The sequence below is a fragment of the Rutidosis leptorrhynchoides genome, chromosome 11, assembly GCF_046630445.1.
Source record: "Rutidosis leptorrhynchoides isolate AG116_Rl617_1_P2 chromosome 11, CSIRO_AGI_Rlap_v1, whole genome shotgun sequence".
Taxonomy (NCBI): Eukaryota; Viridiplantae; Streptophyta; class Magnoliopsida; order Asterales; family Asteraceae; genus Rutidosis; species Rutidosis leptorrhynchoides.
Genome location: NC_092343.1, coordinates 251,250,927 through 251,274,787, shown reverse-complemented (window position 1 = coordinate 251,274,787; position 23,861 = coordinate 251,250,927).

Genomic DNA, 23,861 nt, shown 5'->3' with positions numbered 1-23,861 from the left:
GTGGGAGGAAAACGGTGATAAGAATCACCAATACAACAACAACAGCAATTACAACAATAATCGCAACAATTATCCCAACAATCGCAACATCAATCGCAACTACAACAAACTGAAATGTCCCGTTCTTATTGACTAAAAACGTTCCATATTAATTGATTTCTTTGCGAGGTTTTGACCTCTATATGAGACGTTTTTCAAAGACTGCATTCATTTTTAAAACAAACCATAACCTTTATTTCATAGATAAAGGTTTTAAAAAGCTTTACGTAGATTATCAAATAATGATAATCTAAAATATCCTGTTTACACACGACCATTACATAATGGTTTACAATACAAATATGTTACAACAAAATAAGTTTCTTGAATGCAGTTTTTACACAATATCATACAAGCATGGACTCCAAATCTCGTCCTTATTTAAGTATGTGATAGCGGAAGCTCTTAATAATCACCTGAGAATAAACATGCTTAAAACGTCAACAAAAATGTTGGTGAGTTATAGGTTTAACCTATATATATCAAATCATAATAATAGACCACAAGATTTCATATTTCAATACACATCCCATACATAGAGATAAAAATCATTCATATGGTGAACACCTGGTAACCGACATTAACAAGATGCATATATAAGAATATCCCCATCATTCCGGGACACCCTTCGGATATGATATAAATTTCGAAGTACTAAAGCATCCAGTACTTTGGATGGGGTTTGTTAGGCCCAATAGATCTATCTTTAGGATTCGCGTCAATTAGGGTGTCTGTTCCCTAATTCATAGATTACCAGACTTAATAAAAAGGGGCATATTCGATTTCGATAATTCAACCATAGAATGTAGTTTCACGTACTTGTGTCTATTTTGTAAATCATTTATAAAACCTGCATGTATTCTCATCCCAAAAATATTAGATTTTAAAAGTGGGACTATAACTCACTTTCACAGATTTTTACTTCGTCGGGAAGTAAGACTTGGCCACTGGTTGATTCACGAACCTATAACAATATATACATATATATCAAAGTATGTTCAAAATATATTTACAACACTTTTAATATATTTTGATGTTTTAAGTTTATTAAGTCAGCTGTCCTCGTTAGTAACCTACAACTAGTTGTCCACAGTTAGATGTACAGAAATAAATCGATAAATATTATCTTGAATCAATCCACGACCCAGTGTATACATATCTCAGTATTGATCACAACTCAAACTATATATATTTTGGAATCAACCTCAACCCTGTATAGCTAACTCCAACATTCACATATAGAGTGTCTATGGTTGTTCCGAAATATATATAGATGTGTCGACATGATAGGTCGAAACATTGTATACGTGTCTATGGTATCTCAAGATTACATAATATACAATACAAGTTGATTAAGTTATGGTTGGAATAGATTTGTTACCAATTTTCACGTAGCTAAAATGAGAAAAATTATCCAATCTTGTTTTACCCATAACTTCTTCATTTTAAATCCGTTTTGAGTGAATCAAATTGCTATGGTTTCATATTGAACTCTATTTTATGAATCTAAACAGAAAAGTATAGGTTTATAGTCGGAAAAATAAGTTACAAGTCGTTTTTGTAAAGGTAGTCATTTCAGTCGAAAGAACGACGTCTAGATGACCATTTTAGAAAACATACTTCCACTTTGAGTTTAACCATAATTTTTGGATATAGGTTCATGTTCATAATAAAAATCATTTTCCCAGAATAACAACTTTTAAATCAAAGTTTATCATAGTTTTTAATTAACTAACCCAAAACAGCCCGCAGTGTTACTACAATGGCGTAAATCCGGTTTTACGGTGTTTTTCGTGTTTCCAGGTTTTAAATCATTAAGTTAACATATCATATAGATATAGAACATGTGTTTAGTTGATTTTAAAAGTCAAGTTAGAAGGATTAACTTTTATTTGCGAACAAGTTTAGAATTAACTAAACTATGTTCTAGTGATTACAAGTTTAAACCTTCGAATAAGATAGCTTTATATGTATGAATCGAATGATGTTATGAACATCATTACTACCTTAAGTTCCTTGGATAAACCTACTGGAAAAGAGAAAAGTGGATCTAGCTTCAATGGATCCTTGGATGGCTCGAAGTTCTTGAAGCAGAATCATGACACGAAAACAAGTTCAAGTAAGATCATCACTTGAAATAAGATTGTTATAGTTATAGAAATTGAACCAAAGTTTGAATATGATTATTACCTTGTATTAGAATGATAACCTACTGTAAGAAACAAAGATTTCTTGAGGTTGGATGATCACCTTACAAGATTGGAAGTGAGCTAGCAAACTTGAAAGTATTCTTGATTTTATGAAACTAGAACTTTTGGAATTTATGAAGAACACTTAGAACTTGAAGATAGAACTTGAGAGAGTTCAATTAGATGAAGAAAATTGAAGAATGAAAGTGTTTGTAGGTGTTTTTGGTCGTTGGTGTATGGATTAGATATAAAGGATATGTAATTTTGTTTTCATGTAAATAAGTCATGAATGATTACTCATATTTTTGTAATCTTATGAGATATTTCATGCTAGTTGCCAAATGATGGTTCCCACATGTGTTAGGTGACTCACATGGGCTGCTAAGAGCTGATCATTGGAGTGTATATACCAATAGTACATACATCTAAAAGCTGTGTATTGTACGAGTACGAATACGGGTGCATACGAGTAGAATTGTTGATGAAACTGAACGAGAATGTAATTGTAAGCATTTTTGTTAAGTAGAAGTATTTTGATAAGTGTATTGAAGTCTTTCAAAAGTGTATAAATACATATTAAAACACTACATGTATATACATTTTAACTGAGTCGTTAAGTCATCGTTAGTCGTTACATGTAAGTGTTGTTTTGAAACCTTTAGGTTAACGATCTTGTTAAATGTTGTTAACCCAATGTTTATAATAACAAAAGAGATTTTAAATTATTATATTATCATGATATTATGATGTACGAATATCTCTTAATATGATATATATACATTAAATGTCGTTACAACGATAAACGTTACATATATGTCTCGTTTCAAAATCATTAAGTTAGTAGTCTTGTTTTTACATATGTAGTTCATTGTTAATATAATTAATGATATGTTTACTTATCATAATATCATGTTAACTATATATATAACCATATATATGTCATCATATAGTTTTATTACAAGTTTTAACGTTCGTGAATCACCGGTCAACTTGGGTGGTCAATTGTCTATATGAAACCTATTTCAATTAATCAAGTATTAACAAGTTTGATTGCTTAACATGTTGGAAACATTTAATCATGTAAACATCAATCTCAATTAATATATATAAACATGGAAAAGTTCGGGTCACTACAGTACCTACCCGTTAAATAAATTTCGTCCCGAAATTTTAAGCTGTTGAAGGTGTTGACGAATCTTCTGGAAATAGATGCGGGTATTTCTTCTTCATCTGATCTTCACGCTCCCAGGTGAACTCGGGTCCTCTACGAGCATTCCATCGAACCTTAACAATTGGTATCTTGTTTTGCTTAAGTCTTTTAACCTCACGATCCATTATTTCGACGGGTTCTTCGATGAATTGGAGTTTTTCGTTGATTTTGATTTCATCTAACGGAATAGTGAGATCTTCTTTAGCAAAACATTTCTTCAAATTCGAGACGTGGAAAGTGTTATGTACAGCCGCGAGTTGTTGAGGTAACTCAAGTCGGTAAGCTACTGGTCCGACACGATCAATAATCTTGAATGGTCCAATATACCTTGGATTTAATTTCCCTCGTTTACCAAATCGAACAACGCCTTTCCAAGGTGAAACTTTAAGCATGACCATCTCTCCAATTTCAAATTCTATATCTTTTCTTTTAATGTCAGCGTAGCTCTTTTGTCGACTTTGGGCGGTTTTCAACCGTTGATGAATTTGGATGATCTTCTCGGTAGTTTCTTGTATAATCTCTGGACCCGTAATCTGTCTATCCCCCACCTCACTCCAACAAATCGGAGACCTGCAGTTTCTACCATAAAGTGCTTCAAATGGCACCATCTCAATGCTTGAATGGTAGCTGTTGTTGTAGGAAAATTCTGCTAACGGTAGATGTCGATCCCAACTGTTTCCGAAATCAATAACACATGCTCGTAGCATGTCTTCAAGCGTTTGTATCGTCCTTTCGCTCTGCCCATCAGTTTGTGGATGATAGGCAGTACTCATGTCTAGACGAGTTCCTAATGCTTGCTGTAATGTCTGCCAGAATCTTGAAATAAATCTGCCATCCCTATCAGAGATAATAGAGATTGGTATTCCATGTCTGGAGACGACTTCCTTCAAATACAGTCGTGCTAACTTCTCCATCTTGTCATCTTCTCTTATTGGCAGGAAGTGTGCTGATTTGGTGAGACGATCAACTATTACCCAAATAGTATCAAAACCACTTGCAGTCCTTGGCAATTTAGTGATGAAATCCATGGTAATGTTTTCCCATTTCCATTCCGGGATTTCGGGTTGTTGAAGTAGACCTGATGGTTTCTGATGCTCAGCTTTGACCTTAGAACACGTCAAACATTCTCCTACGTATTTAGCAACATCGGCTTTCATACCCGGCCACCAAAAATGTTTCTTGAGATCCTTGTACATCTTCCCCGTTCCAGGATGTATTGAGTATCTAGTTTTATGAGCTTCTCTAAGTACCATTTCTCTCATATCTCCAAATTTTGGTACCCAAATCCTTTCAGCCCTATACCGGGTTCCGTCTTCCCGAATATTAAGATGCTTCTCCGATCCTTTGGGTATTTCATCCTTTAAATTTCCCTCTTTTAAAACTCCTTGTTGCGCCTCCTTTATTTGAGTAGTAATGTTATTATGAATCATTATATTCATAGATTTTACTCGAATGGGTTCTCTATCCTTCCTGCTCAAGGCATCGGCTACCACATTTGCCTTCCCCGGGTGGTAACGAATCTCAAAATCGTAATCATTCAATAATTCAATCCACCTACGCTGCCTCATATTCAGTTGTTTCTGATTAAATATGTGTTGAAGACTTTTGTGGTCGGTATATATAATACTTTTGACCCCATATAAGTAGTGCCTCCAAGTCTTTAATGCAAAAACAACCGCGCCTAATTCCAAATCATGCGTCGTATAATTTTGTTCGTGAATCTTCAATTGTCTAGACGCATAAGCAATCACCTTCGTTCGTTGCATTAATACACAACCGAGACCTTGCTTTGATGCGTCACAATAAATCACAAAATCATCATTCCCTTCAGGCAATGACAATATAGGTGCCGTAGTTAGCTTTTTCTTCAATAACTGAAACGCTTTCTCTTGTTCATCATTCCATTCAAATTTCTTCCCTTTATGCGTTAATGCAGTCAAGGGTTTTGCTATTCTGGAAAAGTCTTGGATGAACCTTCTGTAGTAACCAGCTAGTCCTAAAAACTGGCGTATGTGTTTCGGAGTTTTCGGGGTTTCCCACTTTTCAACAGTTTCTATCTTTGCCGGATCCACCTTAATACCTTCTTTGTTCACTATGTGACCGAGGAATTGAACTTCTTCCAACCAAAATGCACACTTTGAAAACTTAGCGTACAATTCTTCCTTCCTCAATACTTCTAACACCTTTCTCAAATGTTCACCGTGTTCTTGGTCATTCTTTGAGTAAATAAGTATGTCATCAATGAAAACAATGACAAACTTGTCAAGGTATGGTCCACACACTCGGTTCATAAGGTCCATGAACACAGCTGGTGCATTAGTTAAACCAAAAGGCATGACCATAAACTCGTAATGACCGTAACGTGTTCTGAAAGCAGTCTTTGGAATATCATCTTCTTTCACCCGCATTTGATGATACCCGGAACGTAAGTCAATCTTTGAATTAACAGACGAGCCTTGTAGTTGATCAAATAAGTCATCGATTCTCGGTAGTGGGTAGCGGTTCTTGATGGTAAGTTTGTTCAACTCTCGGTAGTCGATACACAACCTGAATGTACCATCTTTCTTCTTGACAAACAAAACAGGAGCTCCCCACGGTGATGTGCTTGGTCGAATGAAACCACGCTCTAAAAGTTCTTGTAATTGGCTTTGTAGTTCTTTCATCTCGCTGGGTGCGAGTCTGTAAGGAGCACGAGCTATTGGTGCAGCTCCTGGTACAAGATCTATTTGAAATTCAACGGATCGATGTGGGGGTAATCCCGGTAATTCTTTCGGAAATACATCAGGAAATTCTTTTGCGACGGGAACATCATTGATGCTCTTTTCTTCAGTTTGTACTTTCTCGACGTGTGCTAGAACAGCATAGCAACCTTTTCTTATTAGTTTTTGTGCTTTCAAATTACTAATAAGATGTAGCTTCATGTTACCCTTTTCTCCGTACACCATTAAGGGTTTTCCTTTTTCTCGTATAATGCGAATTGCATTTTTGTAACAAACGATCTCCGCTTTCACTTCTTTCAACCAGTCCATACCGATTATCACATCAAAACTCCCTAACTCTACTGGTATCAAATCAATCTTAAATGTTTCGCTAACCAGTTTAATTTCTCGATTCCGACATATATTATCTGCTGAAATTAATTTACCATTTGCTAATTCGAGTAAAAATTTACTATCCAAAGGCGTCAATGGACAACTTAATTTAGCACAAAAATCTCTACTCATATAACTTCTATCCGCACCCGAATCAAATAAAACGTAAGCAGATTTATTGTCAATAAGAAACGTACCCGTAACAAGCTCCGGGTCTTCCTGTGCCTCTGCCGCATTAATATTGAAAACTCTTCCACGGCCTTGTCCATTCGTGTTCTCCTGGTTCGGGCAATTTCTAATAATGTGGCCCGGTTTTCCACATTTATAACAAACTACATTGGCATAACTTGCTCCGACACTACTTGCTCCGCCATTACTCGTTCCGACACCATTTGTTCCTTTCGTTCTATTAACCCCTGGTCCATAGACCTCACACTTCGCCGCGCTATGACCATTTCTTTTACACTTGTTGCAAAATTTGGTGCAGAACCCCGAGTGATTCTTTTCACACCTTTGGCATAGCTGCTTCTGATTGTTGTTGTTGTTGCGGTTATTATTGTTGTTGGGATGATTGTTGTAGTTGTTGTTGTTGTTGTTGTTGTTGTTGGGCCGTTTGTTGTAGTTGCGATTGATGTTGCGATTGTTGGGATAATTGTTGCGATTATTGTTGTAATTGCTGTTGTTGTTGTATTGGTGATTCTTATCACCGTTTTCCTCCCACTTTCTTTTGACTTGCTTTACATTGGCCTCTTCAGCAGTCTGTTCTTTAATTCTTTCTTCAATTTGGTTCACGAGTTTGTGAGCCATTCTACATGCCTGTTGTATGGAGGCGGGCTCGTGTGAACTTATATCTTCTTGGATTCTTTCCGGTAATCCTTTCACAAACGCGTCGATCTTCTCTTCCTCATCTTCGAATGCTCCCGGACACAATAGGCACAATTCTGTGAATCGTCTTTCGTACGTGGTAATATCAAATCCTTGGGTTCGTAACCCTCTAAGTTCTGTCTTGAGCTTATTGACCTCGGTTCTGGGACGGTACTTCTCGTTCATCAAGTGCTTGAATGCTGACCACGGTAGTGCGTAAGCATCGTCTTGTCCCACTTGCTCTAGATAGGTATTCCACCATGTTAACGCAGAACCTGTGAAGGTATGCGTAGTGTACTTTACTTTGTCCTCTTCAGTACACTTACTTATGGCAAACACCGATTCAACCTTCTCGGTCCACCGTTTCAATCCGATCGGTCCTTCGGTTCCATCAAATTCCAAAGGTTTGCAGGCAGTGAATTCTTTGTAGGTGCATCCTACACGATTTCCTGTACTGCTAGATCCAAGGTTATTGTTGGTATGTAGCGCAGCCTGTACTGCGGCTATGTTTGAAGCTAGAAAAGTAGGGAATTCCTCTTCATTCATATTCACGGTGTGTCGAGTAGTCGGTGCCATTTCCTTCAAAATAGTTAAATGGAACAAGTTAATCATACAGAATATTAAGAGTAGTTAATAGTATTTCGTAGCATAATATGAACTCATTTATAAAAGCTTTTTCTTCATATTAGCGTTTTATAAGTTTAAATTCGGGTAGTACCTACCCGTTAAGTTCATACTTAGTAGCTAATATACAATTCAACTACTACAATTCTATATGAAAAACTGATTATAATAATATTTCGCGTTCAAACTTTTATACAATATTTTACAAACTTACAATACCGCTTAGTTTACATAAAGCATGAAATATAGCACACAATAACTTTGATACAAGATAGTTGTGAAGACAATTCTAGCTAGTACACAAGTCGTTCAGCAAAGGCAATAAAGACACGTAATTCATACGTCCAGAAACAAGTCATGCATTCTGGTTTTACTAGGACTACTTCCCATCCTTGGTCTTGTGCAACATAACCGTTATGGCCGTTGATAAGACAGCGTGTTGTAACGTCATCAAAGGGACGAGGGTTACGTAATGTCCAACAGTCCCGTAACAATCTAAAAACCTCATTTCTTACCCCAATTACCGACTCCGTCACTTGTGGGAACGTTTTGTTTAATAGTTGTAGCCCGATGTTCTTGTTCTCACTTTGGTGAGAAGCGAACATTACTAATCCGTAAGCATAACATGCTTCTTTATGTTGCATGTTAGCCGCTTTTTCTAAATCACGAAGTCCAATATTCGGATATATTGAGTCAAAATAATTTCTTAACCCGTTGCGTAAAATAGCATTTGGGTTCCCCGCAATATATGCGTCAAAGTAAACACATCGTAACTTATGGGTTTCCCAATGTGATATCCCCCATCTTTCAAACGAAAGTCTCTTATAAACCAAGACATTCTTGGAACGTTCTTCGAATGTCTTACAAACTGATCTCGCCTTAAATAGTTGTGCCGAAGAATTCTGGCCGACTCTAGACAAGATTTCATCAATCATGTCTCCGGGTAGGTCTCTTAAAATATTGGGTTGTCTATCCATTTTGTGTTTTTAAACTGTAAAAAAGACAAGAGTTAGATTCATAAAAAAAATACTTATTAATACAAGCAATTTTTACATATATCATAAAGCATAAGAACACTATATTCCATATATTACACCACACGAATACAACTATCTTATTCCGACTCGCTCGTTTCTTCTTCTTCGGTTTTGGTTCGTTTTGCCAAGTTTCTAGGGATATATGATGTTCCCCTAATACGATCCGTCGTTGTCCACATTGGTTTAGAAAAACCTGGTGGTTTAGAGGTTCCCGGGTCATTGTTACAACTTAAGGACTTCGGGGGTTGACGATACATATAAAGTTCATCGGGGTTGGAATTAGATTTCTCTATTTTTATGCCCTTTCCCTTATTATTTTCTTTTGCCTTTTTAAATTCAGTTGGGGTAATTTCTATAACATCATCGGAATTCTCGTCGGAATCCGATTCATCGGAGAATTGGTAATCCTCCCAATATTTTGCTTCCTTGGCGGAAACACCATTGACCATAATTAACTTTGGTCGGTTGGTTGAGGATTTTCTTTTACTTAACCGTTTTATTATTTCCCCCACCGGTTCTATTTCTTCATCCGGTTCCGATTCTTCTTCCGGTTCCGATTCTTCTTCCGGTTCCGACTCTTCTTCCGGTTCCTCTTCGGGAACTTGTGAATTAGTCCACGAATCATTCCAATTTACATTTGACTCTTCATTATTATTAGGTGAGTCAATGGGACTTGTTCTAGAGGTAGACATCTATCACATAATATCAAACGCGTTAAGAGATTAATATATCACATAATATTCACATGTTAAAAATATATAATTTCCAACAAAATTTGTTAAGCAATCATTTTTCAAGTAAACACGGTCGAAGTCCAGACTCACTAATGCATCCTAACCAACTCGATAAGACACCCTAATGAAAAATTCTGGTTCTCTAAGACCAACGCTCGGATACCAACTGAAATGTCCCGTTCTTATTGACTAAAAACGTTCCATATTAATTGATTTCTTTGCGAGGTTTTGACCTCTATATGAGACGTTTTTCAAAGACTGCATTCATTTTTAAAACAAACCATAACCTTTATTTCATAGATAAAGGTTTTAAAAAGCTTTACGTAGATTATCAAATAATGATAATCTAAAATATCCTGTTTACACACGACCATTACATAATGGTTTACAATACAAATATGTTACAACAAAATAAGTTTCTTGAATGCAGTTTTTACACAATATCATACAAGCATGGACTCCAAATCTCGTCCTTATTTAAGTATGTGATAGCGGAAGCTCTTAATAATCACCTGAGAATAAACATGCTTAAAACGTCAACAAAAATGTTGGTGAGTTATAGGTTTAACCTATATATATCAAATCATAATAATAGACCACAAGATTTCATATTTCAATACACATCCCATACATAGAGATAAAAATCATTCATATGGTGAACACCTGGTAACCGACATTAACAAGATGCATATATAAGAATATCCCCATCATTCCGGGACACCCTTCGGATATGATATAAATTTCGAAGTACTAAAGCATCCAGTACTTTGGATGGGGTTTGTTAGGCCCAATAGATCTATCTTTAGGATTCGCGTCAATTAGGGTGTCTGTTCCCTAATTCATAGATTACCAGACTTAATAAAAAGGGGCATATTCGATTTCGATAATTCAACCATAGAATGTAGTTTCACGTACTTGTGTCTATTTTGTAAATCATTTATAAAACCTGCATGTATTCTCATCCCAAAAATATTAGATTTTAAAAGTGGGACTATAACTCACTTTCACAGATTTTTACTTCGTCGGGAAGTAAGACTTGGCCACTGGTTGATTCACGAACCTATAACAATATATACATATATATCAAAGTATGTTCAAAATATATTTACAACACTTTTAATATATTTTGATGTTTTAAGTTTATTAAGTCAGCTGTCCTCGTTAGTAACCTACAACTAGTTGTCCACAGTTAGATGTACAGAAATAAATCGATAAATATTATCTTGAATCAATCCACGACCCAGTGTATACGTATCTCAGTATTGATCACAACTCAAACTATATATATTTTGGAATCAACCTCAACCCTGTATAGCTAACTCCAACATTCACATATAGAGTGTCTATGGTTGTTCCGAAATATATATAGATGTGTCGACATGATAGGTCGAAACATTGTATACGTGTCTATGGTATCTCAAGATTACATAATATACAATACAAGTTGATTAAGTTATGGTTGGAATAGATTTGTTACCAATTTTCACGTAGCTAAAATGAGAAAAATTATCCAATCTTGTTTTACCCATAACTTCTTCATTTTAAATCCGTTTTGAGTGAATCAAATTGCTATGGTTTCATATTGAACTCTATTTTATGAATCTAAATAGAAAAGTATAGGTTTATAGTCGGAAAAATAAGTTACAAGTCGTTTTTGTAAAGGTAGTCATTTCAGTCGAAAGAACGACGTCTAGATGACCATTTTAGAAAACATACTTCCACTTTGAGTTTAACCATAATTTTTGGATATAGTTTCATGTTCATAATAAAAATCATTTTCCCAGAATAACAACTTTTAAATCAAAGTTTATCATAGTTTTTAATTAACTAACCCAAAACAGCCCGCAGTGTTACTACAATGGCGTAAATCCGGTTTTACGGTGTTTTTCGTGTTTCCAGGTTTTAAATCATTAAGTTAACATATCATATAGATATAGAACATGTGTTTAGTTGATTTTAAAAGTCAAGTTAGAAGGATTAACTTTTATTTGCGAACAAGTTTAGAATTAACTAAACTATGTTCTAGTGATTACAAGTTTAAACCTTCGAATAAGATAGCTTTATATGTATGAATCGAATGATGTTATGAACATCATTACTACCTTAAGTTCCTTGGATAAACCTACTGGAAAAGAGAAAAGTGGATCTAGCTTCAATGGATCCTTGGATGGCTCGAAGTTCTTGAAGCAGAATCATGACACGAAAACAAGTTCAAGTAAGATCATCACTTGAAATAAGATTGTTATAGTTATAGAAATTGAACCAAAGTTTGAATATGATTATTACCTTGTATTAGAATGATAACCTACTGTAAGAAACAAAGATTTCTTGAGGTTGGATGATCACCTTACAAGATTGGAAGTGAGCTAGCAAACTTGAAAGTATTCTTGATTTTATGAAACTAGAACTTTTGGAATTTATGAAGAACACTTAGAACTTGAAGATAGAACTTGAGAGAGTTCAATTAGATGAAGAAAATTGAAGAATGAAAGTGTTTGTAGGTGTTTTTGGTCGTTGGTGTATGGATTAGATATAAAGGATATGTAATTTTGTTTTCATGTAAATAAGTCATGAATGATTACTCATATTTTTGTAATCTTATGAGATATTTCATGCTAGTTGCCAAATGATGGTTCCCACATGTGTTAGGTGACTCACATGGGCTGCTAAGAGCTGATCATTGGAGTGTATATACCAATAGTACATACATCTAAAAGCTGTGTATTGTACGAGTACGAATACGGGTGCATACGAGTAGAATTGTTGATGAAACTGAACGAGAATGTAATTGTAAGCATTTTTGTTAAGTAGAAGTATTTTGATAAGTGTATTGAAGTCTTTCAAAAGTGTATAAATACATATTAAAACACTACATGTATATACATTTTAACTGAGTCGTTAAGTCATCGTTAGTCGTTACATGTAAGTGTTGTTTTGAAACCTTTAGGTTAACGATCTTGTTAAATGTTGTTAACCCAATGTTTATAATAACAAAAGAGATTTTAAATTATTATATTATCATGATATTATGATGTACGAATATCTCTTAATATGATATATATACATTAAATGTCGTTACAACGATAAACGTTACATATATGTCTCGTTTCAAAATCATTAAGTTAGTAGTCTTGTTTTTACATATGTAGTTCATTGTTAATATAATTAATGATATGTTTACTTATCATAATATCATGTTAACTATATATATAACCATATATATGTCATCATATAGTTTTATTACAAGTTTTAACGTTCGTGAATCACCGGTCAACTTGGGTGGTCAATTGTCTATATGAAACCTATTTCAATTAATCAAGTATTAACAAGTTTGATTGCTTAACATGTTGGAAACATTTAATCATGTAAACATCAATCTCAATTAATATATATAAACATGGAAAAGTTCGGGTCACTACACAAACGACCCAACAACAACAACAACAACAACAACAGTAACTACAACAATCATCCCAACAACAATAATAACCGCAACAACAACAACAACAATCAGAAGCAGCTATGCCAAAGGTGTGAAAAGTATCACTCGGGGTTCTGCACCAAATTTTGCAACAAGTGTAAAAGAAATGGTCATAGCGCGGCGAAGTGTGAGGTCTACGGACCAGGGGTTAATAGAACGAAAGGAACAAATGGTGTCAGAACGAGTAATGGCGGAGCAAGTAGTGTCGGAGCAAGTTATGCCAATGTAGTTTGTTATAAATGTGGAAAACCGGGCCACATTATTAGAAATTGCCCGAACCAGGAGAACACGAATGGACAAGGCCGCGGAAGAGTTTTCAATATTAATGCGGCAGAGGCACAGGAAGACCCGGAGCTTGTTACGGGTACGTTTCTTATTGACAATAAATATGCTTACGTTTTATTTGATTCGGGTGCGGATAGAAGCTATATGAGTAGAGAATTTTGTGCTAAATTAAGTTGTCCATTGACGCCTTTGGATAGTAAATTTTTACTCGAATTAGCAAATGGTAAATTAATTTCAGCAGATAATATATGTCGGAATCGAGAAATTAAACTGGTTAGCGAAACATTTAAGATTGATTTGATACCAGTAGAGTTAGGGAGTTTTGATGTGATAATCGGTATGGACTGGTTGAAAGAAGTGAAAGCGGAGATCGTTTGTTACAAAAATGCAATTCGAATTATACGAGAAAAAGGAAAACCCTTAATGGTGTACGGAGAAAAGGGCAACACGAAGCTACATCTTATTAGTAATTTGAAGGCACAAAAACTAATAAGAAAAGGTTGCTATGCTGTTCTAGCACACGTCGAGAAAGTACAAACTGAAAAAAAGAGCATCAATGATGTTCCCGTCGCAAAAGAATTTCCTGATGTATTTCCGAAAGAATTACCGGGATTACCCCCACATCGATCCGTTGAATTTCAAATAGATCTTGTACCAGGAGCTGCACCAATAGCTCGTGCTCCTTACAGACTCGCACCCAGCGAGATGAAAGAACTACAAAGCCAATTACAAGAACTTTTAGAGCGTGGTTTCATTCGACCAAGCACATTACCGTGGGGAGCTCCTGTTTTGTTTGTCAAGAAGAAAGATGGTACATTCAGGTTGTGTATCGACTACCGAGAGTTGAACAAACTTACCATCAAGAACCACTACCCACTACCGAGAATCGATGACTTATTTGATCAACTACATGGCTCGTCTGTTTATTCAAAGATTGACTTACGTTCCGGGTATCATCAAATGCGGGTGAAAGAAGATGATATTCCAAAGACTGCTTTCAGAACACGTTACGGTCATTACGAGTTTATGGTCATGCCGTTTGGTTTAACTAATGCACCAGCTGTGTTCATCGACCTTATGAACCGAGTGTGTGGACATACCTTGACAAGTTTGTCATTGTTTTCATTGATGACATACTTATTTACTCAAAGAATGACCAAGAACACGGAGAACATTTGAGAAAGGTGTTAGAAGTATTGAGGAAGGAAGAATTGTACGCTAAGTTTTCAAAGTGTGCATTTTGGTTGGAAGAAGTTCAATTCCTCGGTTACATAGTGAACAAAGAAGGTATTAAGGTGGATCCGGCAAAGATAGAAACTGTTGAAAAGTGGGAAACCCCGAAAACTCCGAAACACATACGCCAGTTTTTAGGACTAGCTGGTTACTACAGAAGGTTCATCCAAGACTTTTCCAGAATAGCAAAATCCTTGACTGCATTAACGCATAAAGGGAAGAAATTTGAATGGAATGATGAACAAGAGAAAGCGTTTCAGTTATTGAAGAAAAAGCTAACTACGGCACCTATATTGTCATTGCCTGAAGGGAATGATGATTTTGTGATTTATTGTGATGCATCAAAGCAAGGTCTCGGTTGTGTATTAATGCAACGAACGAAGGTGATTGCTTATGCGTCTAGACAATTGAAGATTCACGAACAAAATTATACGACGCATGATTTGGAATTAGGCGCGGTTGTTTTTGCATTAAAGACTTGGAGGCACTACTTATATGGGGTCAAAAGTATTATATATACCGACCACAAAAGTCTTCAACACATATTTAATCAGAAACAACTGAATATGAGGCAGCGTAGGTGGATTGAATTGTTGAATGATTACGACTTTGAGATTCGTTACCACCCGGGGAAGGAAAATGTGGTAGCCGATGCCTTGAGCAGGAAGGACAGAGAACCCATTCGAGTAAAATCTATGAATATAATGATTCATAATAACCTTATTACTCAAATAAAGGAGGCGCAACAAGGAGTTTTAAAAGAGGGAAATTTAAAGGATGAAATACCCAAAGGATCGGAGAAGCATCTTAATATTCGGGAAGACGGAACCCGGTATAGGGCTGAAAGGATTTGGGTACCAAAATTTGGAGATATGAGAGAAATGGTACTTAGAGAAGCTCATAAAACCAGATACTCAATACATCCTGGAACGGGGAAGATGTACAAGGATCTCAAGAAACATTTTTGGTGGCCGGGTATGAAAGCCGATGTTGCTAAATACGTAGGAGAATGTTTGACGTGTTCTAAGGTCAAAGCTGAGCATCAGAAACCATCAGGTCTACTTCAACAACCCGAAATCCCGGAATGGAAATGGGAAAACATTACCATGGATTTCATCACTAAATTGCCCAGGACTGCAAGTGGTTTTGATACTATTTGGGTAATAGTTGATCGTCTCACCAAATCAGCACATTTCCTACCAATAAGAGAAGATGACAAGATGGAGAAGTTAGCACGACTGTATTTGAAGGAAGTCATCTCCAGACATGGAATACCAATCTCTATTATCTCTGATAGGGATGACAGATTTATTTCAAGATTCTGGCAGACATTACAGCAAGCATTAGGAACTCGTCTAGACATGAGTACTGCCTATCATCCACAAACTGATGGGCAGAGCGAAAGGATGATACAAACGCTTGAAGACATGCTACGAGCATGTGTTATTGATTTCGGAAACAGTTGGGATCGACATCTACCGTTAGCAAAATTTTCCTACAACAACAGCTACCATTCAAGCATTGAGATGGCGCCGTTTGAAGCACTTTATGGTAGAAAGTGCAGGTCTCCGATTTGTTGGAGTGAAGTGGGGGATAGACAGATTACGGGTCCGGAGATTATACAAGAAACTACCGAGAAGATCATCCAAATTCAACAACGGTTGAAAACCGCCCAAAGTCGACAAAAGAGCTACGCTGACATTAAAAGAAAAGATATAGAATTTGAAATTGGAGAGATGGTCATGCTTAAAGTTGCACCTTGGAAAGGCGTTGTTCGATTTGGTAAACGAGGGAAATTAAATCCAAGGTATATTGGACCATTCAAGATTATTGATCGTGTCGGACCAGTAGCTTACCGACTTGAGTTACCTCAACAACTCGTGGCTGTACATAACACTTTCCACGTCTCGAATTTGAAGAAATGTTTTGCTAAAGGAGATCTCACTATTCCGTTAGATGAAATCCAAATCAACGAAAAACTCCAATTCATCGAAGAACCCGTCGAAATAATGGATCGTGAGGTTAAAAGACTTAAGCAAAATAAGATACCAATTCTTAAGGTTCGATGGAATGCTCGTAGAGGACCCGAGTTCACCTGGGAGCGTGAAGATCAGATGAAGAAGAAATACCCGCATCTATTTCCAGAAGATTCGTCAACACCTTCAACAGCTTAAAATTTCGGGATGAAATTTATTTAACGGGTAGGTACTGTAGTGACCCGAACTTTTCCATGTTTATATATATTAATTGAGATTGATATTTAAATGATTAAATGTTTCCAACATGTTAAGCAATCAAACTTGTTAAGACTTGATTAATTGAAATATGTTTCATATAGACAATTGACCACCCAAGTTGACCGGTGATTCACGAACGTTAAAACTTGTAAAAACTATACGATGACATATATATGGATATATATATAGTTAACATGATACTATGATAAGTAAACATATCATTAAGTATATTAATAATGAACTACATATGTAAAAACAAGACTACTAACTTAATGATTTTTAAACGAGACATATATGTAACGATTATCGTTGTAAAGACATTTAATGTATATATATATATATCATATTAAGAGATATTCATACATGATAATATCATGATAATATAATAATTTAAAATCTCATTTGATATTATAAACATTGGGTTAAAAACATTTAACAAGATCGTTAACCTAAAGGTTTCAAAACAACACTTACATGTAACGACTAACGATGACTTAATGACTCAGTTAAAATGTATATACATGTAGTGTTTTAATATGTATTTATACACTTTTGAAAGACTTCAATACACTTATCAAAATACTTCTACTTAACAAAAATGCTTACAATTACATCCTCGTTCAGTTTCATCAACAATTCTACTCGTACGCACCCGTATTCGTACTCGTACAATACACAGCTTTTAGATGTATGTACTATTGGTATATACACTCCAATGATCAGCTCTTAGAAGCTCATGTGAGTCACCTAACACATGTGGGAACCATCATTTGGCAACTAGCATGAAATATCTCATAAAATTACAAAAATATGAGTAATCATTCATGACTTATTTACATGAAAACAAAATTACATATCCTTTATATCTAATCCAGACACCAACGACCAAAAACACCTACAAACACTTTCATTCTTCAATTTTCTTCATCTAATTGATCTCTCTCAAGTTCTATCTTCAAGTTCTAAGTGTTCTTCATATATTCTACAAGTTCTAGTTACATAAAATCAAGAATACTTTCAAGTTTGCTAGCTCACTTCTAATCTTGTAAGGTGATCATCCAACCTCAAGAAATCTTTGTTTCTTACAGTAGGTTATCATTCTAATACAAGGTAATAATCATATTCAAACTTTGGTTCAATTTCTATAACTATAACAATCTTATTTCAAGTGATGATCTTACTTGAACTTGTTTTCGTGTCATGATTCTGCTTCAAGAACTTCGAGCCATCCAAGGATCCGTTGAAGCTAGATCCATTTTTCTCTTTTCCAGTAGGTTTATCCAAGGAACTTAAGGTAGTAATGATGTTCACAACATCATTCGATTCATACATATAAAGCTATCTTATTCGAAGGTTTAAACTTGTAATCACTAGAACATAGTTTAGTTAATTCTAAACTTGTTCGCAAACAAAAGTTAATCCTTCTAACTTGACTTTTAAAATCAACTAAACACATGTTCTATATCTATATGATATGCTAACTTAATGATTTAAAACCTGGAAACACGAAAAACACCGTAAAACCGGATTTACGCCGTCGTAGTAACACCGCGGGCTGTTTTGGGTTAGTTAATTAAAAACTATGATAAACTTTGATTTAAAAGTTGTTATTTTGAGAAAATGATTTTTATTATGAACATGAAACTATATCCAAAAATTATGGTTAAACTCAAAGTGGAAGTATGTTTTCTAAAATGGTCATCTAGACGTCGTTCTTTCGACTGAAGTGACTACCTTTACAAAAATGACTTGTAACTTATTTTTCTGACTATAAACCTATACTTTTTCTGTTTAGATTCATAAAATAGAGTTCAATATGAAACCATAGCAATTTGATTCACTCAAAACGGATTTAAAATGAAGAAGTTATGGGTAAAACAAGATTGGATAATTTTTCTCATTTTAGGTACGTGAAAATTGGTAACAAATCTATTCCAACCATAACTTAATCAACTTGTATTGTATATTATGTAATCTTGAGATACCATAGACACGTATACAATGTTTCGACCTATCATGTCGACACATCTATATATATTTCGGAACGACCATAGACACTCTATATGTGAATGTTGGAGTTAGCTATACAGGGTTGAGGTTGATTCCAAAATATATATAGTTTGAGTTGTGATCAATACTGAGATACGTATACACTGGGTCGTGGATTGATTCAAGATAATATTTATCGATTTATTTCTGTACATCTAACTGTGGACAACTAGTTGTAGGTTACTAACGAGGACAGCTGACTTAATAAACTTAAAACATCAAAATATATTAAAAGTGTTGTAAATATATTTTGAACATACTTTGATATATATGTATATATTGTTATAGGTTCGTGAATCAACCAGTGGCCAAGTCTTACTTCCCGACGAAGTAAAAATCTGTGAAAGTGAGTTATAGTCCCACTTTTAAAATCTAATATTTTGGGATGAGAATACATGCAGGTTTTATAAATGATTTACAAAATAGACACAAGTACGTGAAACTACATTCTATGGTTGAATTATCGAAATCGAATATGCCCCTTTTTATTAAGTCTGGTAATCTAAGAATTAGGGAACAGACACCCTAATTGACGCGAATCCTAAAGATAGATCTATTGGGCCTAACAAACCCCATCCAAAGTACCGGATGCTTTAGTACTTCGAAATTTATATCATATCTGAAGGGTGTCCCGGAATGATGGGGATATTCTTATATATGCATCTTGTTAATGTCGGTTACCAGGTGTTCACCATATGAATGATTTTTATCTCTATGTATGGGATGTGTATTGAAATATGAAATCTTGTGGTCTATTATTATGATTTGATATATATATAGGTTAAACCTATAACTCACCAACATTTTTGTTGACGTTTTAAGCTTGTTTATTCTCAGGTGATTATTAAGAGCTTCCGCTGTCGCATACTTAAATAAGGACGAGATTTGGAGTCCATGCTTGTATGATATTGTGTAAAAACTGCATTCAAGAAACTTATTTTGTTGTAACATATTCGTATTGTAAACCATTATGTAATGGTCGTGTGTAAACATGATATTTTAGATTATCATTATTTGATAATCTACGTAAAGCTTTTTAAACCTTTATTGATGAAATAAAGGTTATGGTTTGTTTTAAAATGAATGCAGTCTTTTAAAAACGTCTCATATAGAGGTCAAAACCTCGCAACGAAATCAATTAATATGGAACGTTTTTAATCAATAAGAACGGGACATTTCAGAATGGCCTACCGAGAATCATAAGGGGAAACGTTTTCTTTTTACTTTAATAGGATTGAGATGTGAGACAAGATATAAAGTTTCATGACAGACAATTTGGATCCAATTGTGTAGTATCATTATGGATTTTATACTAAGTAAATGAAGCATGTAGTCTTTTCTAATTATGATAATGATAAATGGGGTCACAAAAGGATAATGATGCTCCAATCCAAATTACGTTTGGAAAAGTGGGGATTATATAATGAATATTGTTTGGGATCGTGGAGCCTTTTCTGTTGGATGGTCGACAATCACACACCCAATAATCTCAATTGTGTATAATATGAGGTTAAAAAAAAAATTAGTGGAGTTGGTTGACGTGTAACTTGTTTTTGTCCACAAAATCCCGAAATGCATTGGCAAATTTAAATGGAAATTGTTAACAGGCCTGCGAGCGAACCAACAATGGGGCTTTATTCCATTTATTTATGATACGGGCCGTATTATATTTTTTTTTGGATCATTTTATTAGTGGGTTTAAGATATAGATTGTTGGGCCGAGATAATACATAAATTTCGCATGGGCCGTAATCCTTCTTTCAGTTAGTGGGCCGAGAAGGTGTAATGGACTACTAGGTTCAGTTTTTAATTTAGGCCTGTGATGAATTAGCTGTATATAGTTAAGGGAGATTAGCCATGATGAAATTGATAATTAAAAGTTGATGAAAAATTAAATAACGATGGTTATGATGGTGAGTGATGATGAACACAATGATGATATAGTTATGTTGTTGGTATCGATTAGGTTGGAGAAGAAGAAAAATAGAAACAAGTTAATACGGGTTAAATAAATTTAAAATAGGAATTAAATCAGAAAAGCTGAGACAGAGGAATAATTTAGGTTGTTATCGGGTTAGCGGGACGTCGCGGAATCAAACCCGGACTTGGGCATTTTTTAGGACTACTCCTTTGAGGTATTTACTTATCTATTCATTTATTTATATTATTATCTTATTATTATTATAATTATTATAATTATTATTATTATTATAATTATTATTTTAACAAACAAAAGATACTTATTATTATTTTACAAATTAAACTGAAAATTTTTTGTTTTACGCCGTTAAACAATTAATTCGACGGTTTAATTTCAATCGTGTTTTTGTTGTGATGATTTGCAGGTGCTTTTGGAATAAGTAATTAGTCAATCTGTTAGTCAATCACGATGACAAATGCAAAGCAAACTGGCATTTCTGCGAATGCTGATGTACTGCCTGGTGATTCGCAGAATGTTATAATATTTCCGTTGCAAACAAATGCTAATATAATCGCGGGAAAATCGGTTCAAGAGCCGATCGTTAAAACATCTGCTGAAAACAATGTTAATGACTCGCAGCCAGAAGTTGCTGCTGAGAAAATGACTGCGCGAAGAAATTTGCTGCAAAATCGCAGTGAAATAACCGCTGATGGGAAGCGACCAAAAGCTTTGGCTGGAAAATCTAGTTTGCGAACTGACAAAATTGTCAGCACTGCAATCGAGCAAGCTAAGCGAGATGCTAAGCGTAATTGCGAATCTCGCATACCGCGCACTTACTTATGGCCATTGAATGATTCAGGATCACAAGTTGATCGTATCGTTATCGAGCATAATGATAGCGATAGCGATAACGCAGAAGATCGCATTCCTTTGAACTCTGCGTATAAATCAAAAATGGCAAAAACGCCAAGAGAAGAGTGCGAATTTTCTGATGATTCGGACAGCGTAGAAGAGTTTGTTAAAAATCCACAAATTAAGCGAAAGCGACCACCAACACCTTTCCCTCGCTATGGGGAAGAGGGCGACATATCTGAGGCTGCTCGCAGAGAAAATGCGCAGAATTTTTTGGCAGATGCTTTCAGAAGCATTGCGCCAAAGTCAATGCAACATAAGTTTGATCAACCAAACTTTTTGCAAGACATGTTTACCAAGTTTTGTGCGGAGAATGCAGATACTCGCATAAAAAGGCAACAAAAATCACTACTGCTGCAGACAAGTTTGCCCAGCATATTTCTGATTATCCAATTGTTTCTCCGCCGATCGTGCCGGCAACACTGGGAGTCTATTCTGGTCTAACCGATCCTTTGGATTTTCTACAACGCTTCGAAGGCGTAGTAAGCACTTATAACTGGGATGAACCAGTCGCCTGTAGAGTATTCCCCATGGCGTTGCAACTGTCAGCAAGGGAATGGTTTCATAGTTTGCAATCTCGCAGTATCGTTAACTTTGTAGACTTGCGCGAAATTTTTTTGCTACAGTTTCAAAATCTGTTACCGCAGAAAAAGACGCACATAGAATGTCACGATATTAAGCAAGGCAGCAAAGAGACTCTGAACGCATTACTTACGCGGTACATCTATGAATGTCAAAAGATTCCAAGCCTGCATGAAGATCAAAAAATATCAGGATTTTTGCATGCTATTAACCCACAGCGACATCCTACTCTTGTGCGGAGATTGTGAAGAGATGTCCCGCTGAATTTTGCTAAAGTTCAATAGGAAACATATGATTACCTCCGTGGGGGAGAGGATAGCACTATAACCCCTGCGTGTGGGTGGGGTAGAGACAAAAGTTGGCGAGATGATAATGACTCTTTTCGCGATGGTAACAGTGATAATTACCGCGGGTCAGGTTTTCCGCGAAGAAATGGCGGCGGTGGATACCCACGAAATGACAGGTTTCAAAGCCAAAATGATAACTGTAGTGACCCGAACTTTTCCATGTTTATATATATTAATTGAGATTGATATTTACATGATTAAATGTTTCCAACATGTTAAGCAATCAAACTTGTTAAGACTTGATTAATTGAAATATGTTTCATATAGACAATTGACCACCCAAGTTGATCGGTGATTCACGAACGTTAAAACTTGTAAAAACTATATGATGACATATATATGGATATATATATATATAGTTAACATGATACTATGATAAGAAAACATATCATAAAGTATATTAACAATGAACTACATATGTAAAAACAAGACTACTAACTTAATGATTTTTAAACGAGACATATATGTAACGATTATCGTTGTAAAGACATTTAATGTATATATATCATATTAAGAGATATTCATACATGATAATATCATGATAATATAATAATTTAAAATCTCATTTGATATTATAAACATTGGGTTAACAACATTTAACAAGATCGTTAACCTAAAGGTTTCAAAACAACACTTACATGTAACGACTAACGATGACTTAACGACTCAGTTAAAATGTATATACATGTAGTGTTTTAATATGTATTTATACACTTTTGAAAGACTTCAATACACTTATCAAAATACTTCTACTTAACAAAAATGCTTACAATTACATCCTCGTTCAGTTTCATCAACAATTCTACTCGTATGCACCCGTATTCGTACTCGTACAATACACAGCTTTTAGATGTATGTACTATTGGTATATACACTCCAATGATCAGCTCTTAGCAGCCCATGTGAGTCACCTAACACATGTGGGAACCATCATTTGGCAACTAGCATGAAATATCTCATAAAATTACAAAAATATGAGTAATCATTCATGACTTATTTACATGAAAACAAAATTACATATCCTT